This window comes from Phascolarctos cinereus, unplaced genomic scaffold (assembly GCF_003287225.1).
Source record: "Phascolarctos cinereus isolate Bilbo 61053 unplaced genomic scaffold, phaCin_HiC Scaffold_9;HRSCAF=440, whole genome shotgun sequence".
NCBI classification, from domain to species: domain Eukaryota; kingdom Metazoa; phylum Chordata; class Mammalia; order Diprotodontia; family Phascolarctidae; genus Phascolarctos; species Phascolarctos cinereus.
The window spans coordinates 121,381,265-121,390,180 of NW_027556402.1; positions in this window are offsets into that span (position 1 = coordinate 121,381,265).

Sequence of the window (8,916 nt, forward strand, 5' to 3'; positions counted from 1 at the left end):
TCAAGTGATACTATCCAATCCTGTCTCCTCCAACAGATTGCCTCCTCTGTTATCCCCACTCTTTCACTTAGTTTCAATCTATCCCTCTATTGATTCATTCCCTACAGTCTACAAACATGCCCATGTCTACCCCATCCTGAAACAAAACACTCAATTGATCCTTCCATTCCAACTGATGTTATCCAACATCTCTTTAGTCCTTTGTAGCTAAACTTCTTGAAAAAGATAATCTATAATAGTTGCCTCCACTTTCTTTCCTCTTACTTATCTGGCTTCCAACCTTATCATTCCCCTGCAACTGTTCTCTCCATAGTTATTACCTTAGTTCCCAAACCCAGTGGCCTTTTCTTTATTCTCATTTTCCTTGACCTCTCTGCAGTCTTTGACACTGTTGATCACTCTCTCCTCCCCGATAGTCTCTTCTCCTGGGTCTCTTTCTGCCTGTCTAATCACTATCTGTCTCCCTTGCTGAATCTTCCTCTAGATCCTGTCCCCTAACCTTAGGTGTCCCTCAGGATTCTGCCCTAGACGTTCCTCTTTTCTCCTTCTATTCTAGTTCTGTTGGTGACTTCATCAGCAACCATGGATTTAATTACCACCTCTATTCTGATGATTCTCAAATCTGCCTATCCTACCCCAGTCTCTCTGCTGACATCCAATTTCATATCTCCAACTGCCTTTCAGATGTCTCAAACTGGGTGTCCAGCTGACATCTTAAACTCAACATGTCCAGAGTAGAACTCATTATCTTTCCTCCTAAACCCTTCTACTCTCCTAGGTTCCCAATTACTGTAGAGAGCAACACCATCCTCCCAGTCACTCAGGATCATATCCTAGGCTCCTCACTATATATCATGCCTCATATCCAGTTTGTTGCCAAAGCCTGTCTATTTAGCCTTTGCAATATCACTGGAATAGACCCCTTTTTGGTTCATCTGACACTGCTGCCACTCAAGCACAGGTCTTCATCACTTCCCCCTAGACTATTGTAATAGCCTGTTGGTTAGTCTACCTGCTTCACATCTCTTCCTGTTCTAATCCACCCATTCAGACAGTAAAACAATTTCTTTTTCTGAAGTGTAGCTCTCCTCCTTTTATATCCCCAGTGCTTAGCACTTTGCCTGACACATAGAAGACATCTCATAAATGATTGATTGTTTGGTCCTCCCAGTCAGCCAGGCTTAAAAGCTAGGAGTCATCCGTGAATCTCCTTCGCTTGTTCTCACTCCTCATATCCAATATGTCGTCAAGGCCTGTTGATTTTACCTTTGCAACATTTCTTGGATAGTCCCCCCTCCTCTAGTGTGACACTGACACCCACTGGTACACACTCATCACCCCACACCTGACCTATTGCTATATATGGCATCTTGATTGGTCTCTCTGCTACAAGCCTGTTCTCAGTCTAATTCCTTCTCCACTTGGATGTCAAACTGTTCTTCCTGAAGGGCAAATCAATAAACTCCAGTGGCTCCCTAGCACCTCCAGAATCAAATATAAAATTCCCCGTCTGACATTCAAAAGGCCTTTAATAATATCTTCATTCCTATTTCCAAACTTCTTACACCTCCCCGATACATATGATGCATATGACCCAATGACGCTGATCTCTTTGTTGTTACTCAGGTATTCCATCTCCCAGATCTGAACATTTTCAATGGCGATACCCCACACTTTCCATAATCCCCATCTTCATCTCCACCTCCTGGCTTCTTTCAAGTTCCAACTATAATGTTACCTTGTACAAAAACCCTTTCCCAGTCTGCCTTAATTATTACTTTCTCACTGGGGATTATTTCCAGTTTATCTTTTACATAGCTTGTTACACCTGTAAAAAAAGAACAATAATTCTTGTACTCCTTTTAGGAAGAAGATCAGACTTTGTCTCTAGGAGAAGTTTGAGATTATTAAAGGATATGCACTATTTCCTGAGAAAAGGATATCTCTAAAGAAATGCCTGATCAGCAAAGGTGGGCTGGCCCTATGCTGAGAGGGAGGAATAAGAACTCATATCTTCCTCAGTACCTTTGATATGTCAGGAAAAATCTGGGAAAGGCCCCAGCACATAGCATGGACCCCCTGTTGTAACCTCAGAGGAGAAGTATATGGACAAGAATTGTATTGAATGGACAGGCATTGATGGAGTCTACTCTGCATTAATGGAGGTAATGCATTAATGAAGTCACAGATGCACTGAATATTTGGGTTGTAAGAAAAGTGATTGTTTAAACATAAACCAGTATATAAATGCTTAATTCTATTGATTATTCAATAATGATAACAGTAAATCCAGAGTCTACCTTTTAAAATTTAGTGAGATAAGACTAATAAATATTTGTATTACTTCTTGTCTTATTTATCAAATTTTGGTAAATGTATTATCATTGTTGTTAGGATTATAGATCTAGGGATATAAGGGACCTCATAGACCATCTAGAGCAACCTCCCCATTTTTAAGATGAACAAACTGAGAACCAGGGGATTAAGAGGCATCCTCAGAATCACATTGGTGGTAAGTGGCAGACCTTGGGTTAATAATACTGATCTGTCAGCCCTCCAAACATTATAGCCTCAACTGTGTGTCTGTTCTAAGTGGAGGGTGTTTTATTTTTATTTCTCTTGTTTCATTATTTATTTTGTTCATTTTTGTTCTGTTGTCTCTATAATTGCCCCATTCTCAACTTTACATGTTTAGGCACAGCCTTGACTTTCCTATACATACTTTTCAAGCCACTCTTTGGATTTTTAAAGTCTGTATATGTCCCTTTATCAGCACATGATAATCAGATCTGCTTCTAAATTATACTAGGCCCAGCTATTTTAAGGTTTTGTCATTTCAATATTGATTTGCACATGCATAAAATTCTAGAAGCCTGAAAATCCCTTCTTAGGACTTTGATCCTCAAGGCTACATACAAATTAATGTACTCAATGTTCTTCTTGCCCTCAAAGCTGAGAAATATGACTCACTCCCCAGTAGAAATTTAATTGATGAGCATATGTGTTTTTAATACTCTACCAAAGTTTTCCATCAGCCTCTAGAGCCCTTGGCTTTTGAACTGTGATGCTAATAGGCAGTACAAGGAACAATGAGCTGAAGAACAAAAATGTCTGTTGACAATGTAGATGAGCTATGTTTTACTTTCATTTTCCTTTCAATAAATTACAGCTTTTTCTGTAAGGTATAAAATTTTTAACTGTAAAGAAAAATCTTATGGTTAAGAAATACGTGGGTCCATAGAAGACTATTAATGTACTACTTTAAACAATAGATATATTTCTTTGCATTGGATTGATCATATTTTTTAACTAATGACTGAAATATTTGAATCGCTTAAAGTAATACAATCCCAGCAATATTTATATACTATTTTAAGATTTCAAAATATTTTAAATATGTTATCTAATTCAAGCCTCACAACAATTGTATGATGCAGGTAACATAGCAGAAGTTATTAAGAGGGGGTCCATGAATAGATTACACTGGATCAATAAAAGTGGACAAGAAAAAAAAATCTTTATTTTCATTAATTTTTTAAATTTTCATTAATTAAGTGAAATTTAGCATTCACCTCAATTATTTTTTAGTTATATTCTGAAAAGGGGTACAGAGTATCAAAAAGGGCCATGACATAAAAAATATATATTTTTAAAATCTTATATTGTAGGAATTTTTATCCCTACTTCATAGACAAAGAATTTGTCAGTCAGAGAAGTAAATTAAGTAGCCTACAGCTAGGGAGCAGTGGAAATAGAACAGAACTCAGACCACCTTCCAAATCCAACATTCTAGGCAACCAACACACCCACCCATACACACCCATATGCACCTACCCCCAACCACCATCCCCCCCCCCCAACACACACACACATCTACCACATTGTACTGTCTTTTACCCAGGTAGATAGGTGATTCAATGCACAGATTTGGATCTGAAATCAGGAAGACCTGAGTTCAAATGTAGCCTCAAGACACTTGTGGTTATGTAACCTCAGGCAAGTGGTTTAACTTCTGCCTAGGTTTCCTTATCTGTAAAATTCGGATAATAATAGCACTTACTATACAGAATTGTTGTGAGGAAAAATAAGACTTTTTTTTAAAGCACATTGAAAACTAGAAAGCACTATATAAATGCAAACTATCATTATTATTATTATGAAAAAATATGCATCTATTAAATGTGTATAACTACATAATTATAAATTTATCTGGCAGCCCAATTACCTCCATTATCATAAAAATCTATATTTTGTAGGAATTTCACAATTCACTTATTAAATAATGAATTATTTACATAAACTAATTTTCCAACACGGTATTATATTTTTTAGAACTGGGATAGAATCTAGGTATTTTCTACTCCAGCCTAAAGAAATAGAGATTCCATAATAAAGTCATACCACTGTGCAATGGCAGATCAGGCCATCCACCATGACTAAAACGTTCTTCTTCATCGTTACCTCTTAGAATTTAGGATCCTAATTCCTAGTACAAGGACTTTTTTTCTATTTAAAAATGTTGTATTGATATTTTTTCACTGTACTTCTCAATCAAATATACAAAATGATCATAGCCACAACAGTGGACAATCTTCAGTGTCTTCAACATTCTGTAACAATAATCTACCCATCTCCACTAAGAGGGTCCTCTTAAAACAAATAACAAGATTCATTTAATTCATCTGCTATTTTAAATCCCTTAGAGTTACTTTACTCTTCATTATTATAGTCATGTGTATACTCTTCTTTTTCAGTGAGGTTTTGTTGGCCTGTATCAATTCATACTCACACAATCATCACACTTATATGTACCCTCATCATTTCTTGCCTAGAGTATGGCAATAATTTATTTCTTCCTAATTAGTTTCCCTGTTCAAGTATTTTTATGCTCCAATTGATCTTCCACAAAATTAACAATTGTTTTCCTAAATTACGGGTCTGATTGCATCACCTCCTAATTCAGCAACTTTAACTCGTTCCCCATTACCTTGAGGATTCAATAGGAAGTCTTTCGTTTAACATTTGAAGTTTTCCACAACCTGTCCATTTCTGCCTTTGCATCTTTATAAACATTACTCACTTCTGCTCACTTTACAATCAGATATACAGGCCTACTTGTTCTTCCTTATATATGACATGTCATATCTTTGCTTTATGCAGGCCATCCAACATGACTGAAGTGCACTCCCTCCTTATCCTTACCTCTTAGAACCTCCAGTTTCCTTCAAGTCTCACTTAAAATGCAAGAGCCCTTTCCAGCTCCCTATACCTACTAATGTCTTCTTTTTAAAATCTACTTTTCTATATGTTTCTCCTACATACCTGTTTACATAAATGCTGTATCCTTCATTAGAATGGAAGATCCTGGGAGGCAGAGACTATTTAAAAAAAATTTGTCTTTGTATCTCCAACACTTAATAAAGGTCCTGTCATGCACTAAATATTTAATAAATGCTTATTGATTGATATAAATATTATTAAAACTCATATATATTACATCTTATGACCAATAATATTCCATTACATTCATTTGCTATGATCTGTTCAGTTATTCATCAATCAATAGACACCCACTTGGTTTCCAGTATTTTGTCCCCATAAAAGTTAGGCTATGAATATTTTGGGATAAGTGGTTACTTTTTGCATTTTATTTGCTTGGCAGTATATGTATTGGGACAAGTGTGGTGAACCTACAGCCTTGAGGCCACATGTGGCCCTTTAGGTCCTCAAGTGCAGCCCTTTGATTAAATCCAAACTTCATAGAACACACCACTTTAATAAAAGGATTTCTTCTGTAAAGCTTGGACTCAGTCAAAAGGCTGCACCCAAGTACCTACAAAGCCATTTATGGCCTCCAGGCTGCGAGTTCCCCACCTCCATACTCGGATCACTGAGCTAGATAGTATAAACAGTTTAATAAAATTTCTCACAAAATTCTAAACTATTCTCCTTACTTGAAACCTCAATTTTTGTCTTTCCAATAACCATGCCTTCCTTCTAGTTCTAACCTTCATGGTCGAGCAGAACAAGTCTATCACTTTTTCATAGTCTTTTTTAAAAAGACCAGAAATTGTCATGATCTTGATAGGAACCACAAGGTAAAATCTTAAATGGACACAGTGAATTCCATCATAGAAACAGTTAAAAAATAGAACAAGAAATAAGTATATATTTTCCTATTTGATGGCTTCCTTATTGCCTTTTCTTAAATCTAGAGTGAGATATAATGCTAAGGGCTTCTTAAAGAATGGGAAGAAAGGAGAGATAAAGATAGATAGACAACAAGATACCAATCTTATACAGTTATTTTCTTTCTGAATTCAATCACTAAATAAATGGGTATTTCTATAAAAAAGAAAAAAGAAGATTGTATATGCAACTGCAGATCTCAATTACATATAGCTTTTCTTTTTAATTGTACATAGATAGCAATATTTTTATCTATGTACCATCTAAGCATCTATTTATTTAGCTATCCCTGTGGCTTTAAAAACATTTTCTGCTTGTCTGTGATTCTTGCTGTTTTTTTTTTCTTTTCTCTTCTATACTTTTTATTTTTAGAAAAAAGATGTCTTTTCTCCTCTACTTCTTTTATTTCTGCCCCTCCCCAATCTCTATGTCTGTTGTGCCTCCCACCTTCCCCACTGGAGGGGGAAAAAAAGGAAAACAAAGACCTCATAGCAAATATACACCATAAAACAAAACAATTTCCTAAAGTGATAATATCCAATAATGCATGACTCAGTCTGCATTGTTAATCCTTTAACTGTCAAGAGATGAGTAACATTTCATCATCAGTTCTCTAGAAACATAGTTGGTCATTGTATTGATCAAAGTCATCAAATCTTTCAAAGTTGTCTTTCTTTATGATGTCATTGTACAAATAGTTCCCCTGGTTTTACTCACTTGACTCTGAAACAGTTAATTACAAGTCTTCCCAAGTTTCTCTGAAACAGTCCCTTTTATCATTTCTTATGTCATGATAATATTACATTATATTCGTATGTCAAAATTTGTTCAATCACAGTTGTTCCACAATTGATTCCCATCCCCTTAATTTCTAGTTCTTAGCCACCACTAAAGGAGCTATTCTATTTTATTTTTTATGTTTCCTTTCTGTATTTCTTTGATCTCCTTGGAATACCAATCCTTTCAAAGTAAACCTAAGTAGTTATATGTAATTCTTATCTTGGAGTAGAAGAATGGAAAGAAGTAAAGGAACAGAAAAAAAAAGTTGCAGGTTAGACGGTGTCCAGAGAAGGGTAACCAGTAAGAATGTGTAGGAGCCAGTTCATAGCAGCTCATCAGAGCCAATTATTAAGTTTTCATTGGTAAACATTACCAATCAGGGCGTGATTTATTTTGTTGACTGTCTAGATAATGGATGGGGAACCTGTGGCCTCCAGGCCCTCTAGGTACTTAAGTGTGGCATCTTTTATTAGGGGGTTTTGTTCTGTGAAGTTTGGATTCAATCAAAGGGCTGCACTTGAGGACCTAGAGGATCACATGTGGTTTCAAAGCTGCAGGTTCCCCACCTCTGGTCTAGATTAAAGAAAGTAATAGAGAACATGTTAATAATGCAGACTAAATTTAAAAATATGTCATGTCTACCTCAATTTTTTTTCTCCAGAAAGCCATTAAACATTTACCAACACACTCTTTTTTTAATTTTTTTTTTTATTTTTAGGCAATTGGGGTTAAGTGACTTGCCCTGGGTCACACAGCTAGTAAGTGTCAAGTGTTTGGTCTGAGGCTGGATTTGAACTCAGGTCCTCCTGACTTCAGAGCCAGTGCTCTATCCACTGCGCACCTAAATGCCCCTTACCAACATACTCTTAACGAAGATTGATGAAAGGTCTCAATTTTATGCCACATGAAGATCACTATAAAGAAATAGAGATACTGAGTCTATTGAAAAAAGACAGGAGAGGTATGGTATCTGTCTTCAATTATTATAAGGACAGGCATGTAAAAGAGAGAATAAACTTGTTTTGCTAGGCCCCAGGGGAGAAAAAAAAAACCCTACAAATAATAAATGGAAATTGAAAAGTAGCAAATTTGGCTTCAGGAAAGGAAAAACTTCTGAATTACTAGTACTCTCCAAAAATGGACTTCCTTGCTAGGTAATGGCTTTCCTTTTATGGAGGCTAAAGCAAAGGCATGATGCTTACTTGTCAGGTATGTTGTAGAGGAGATTTTTGTTGATTGGCCTATGAGGCACTTTCAGCTCAGATATTTCTGTTCTTAGTGTCTTTGGACGCCAGCCTCAAGAAGGCCTTATTTCCAGAAGAGAGTTCTTCCATAGAATGATCACATAAGAGAAAATGAAATTCCAGTGCATGAGATGCTATCAGGTACGCCTTCCATTTTTTTTTTTGAGGCAATGGAGTTAAGTGACTTGCCCAAGGTGATACAGCTAAGTCTGTATCTAAGTCTGAGGCCTGATTTGAAAGGATTTCAACTCAGGTCTTCCTGACCCCTAGCTGCCCCTTCCCTCCCAGCTTTTATGCTATTCTTATATATGTGCAACTGAACATGTAATACAAATATATATGCGTATACACATATATGTACACACACATATGACACTAAAGAATGTACAGACAATCCATGTTAGCATTTAGGGGCAGTATTTCACATGACTCCAGGAAGATAAGTCTCTAAAAGTCAACTTGCTGCCCTCGACGAGATGGTAGTTGCCTTCCTAAGGGGAAATAACAGAACATAGCTGTTTCCTGTGTGTGATGTCACAGGTTTTCCACATTAATTACAACCAGGAGTTAGTTGAGCTTATTTCACAATAGGTGCAATATCTAGTTTGCTAGCAAGAAAGAAGGTGCTAATTTTGTCTGCAAATGAAAAGAACAAGTGTTTGCCAATTAAATCAGGCAGCTGCTTCCCAGTCAGTAATACTAA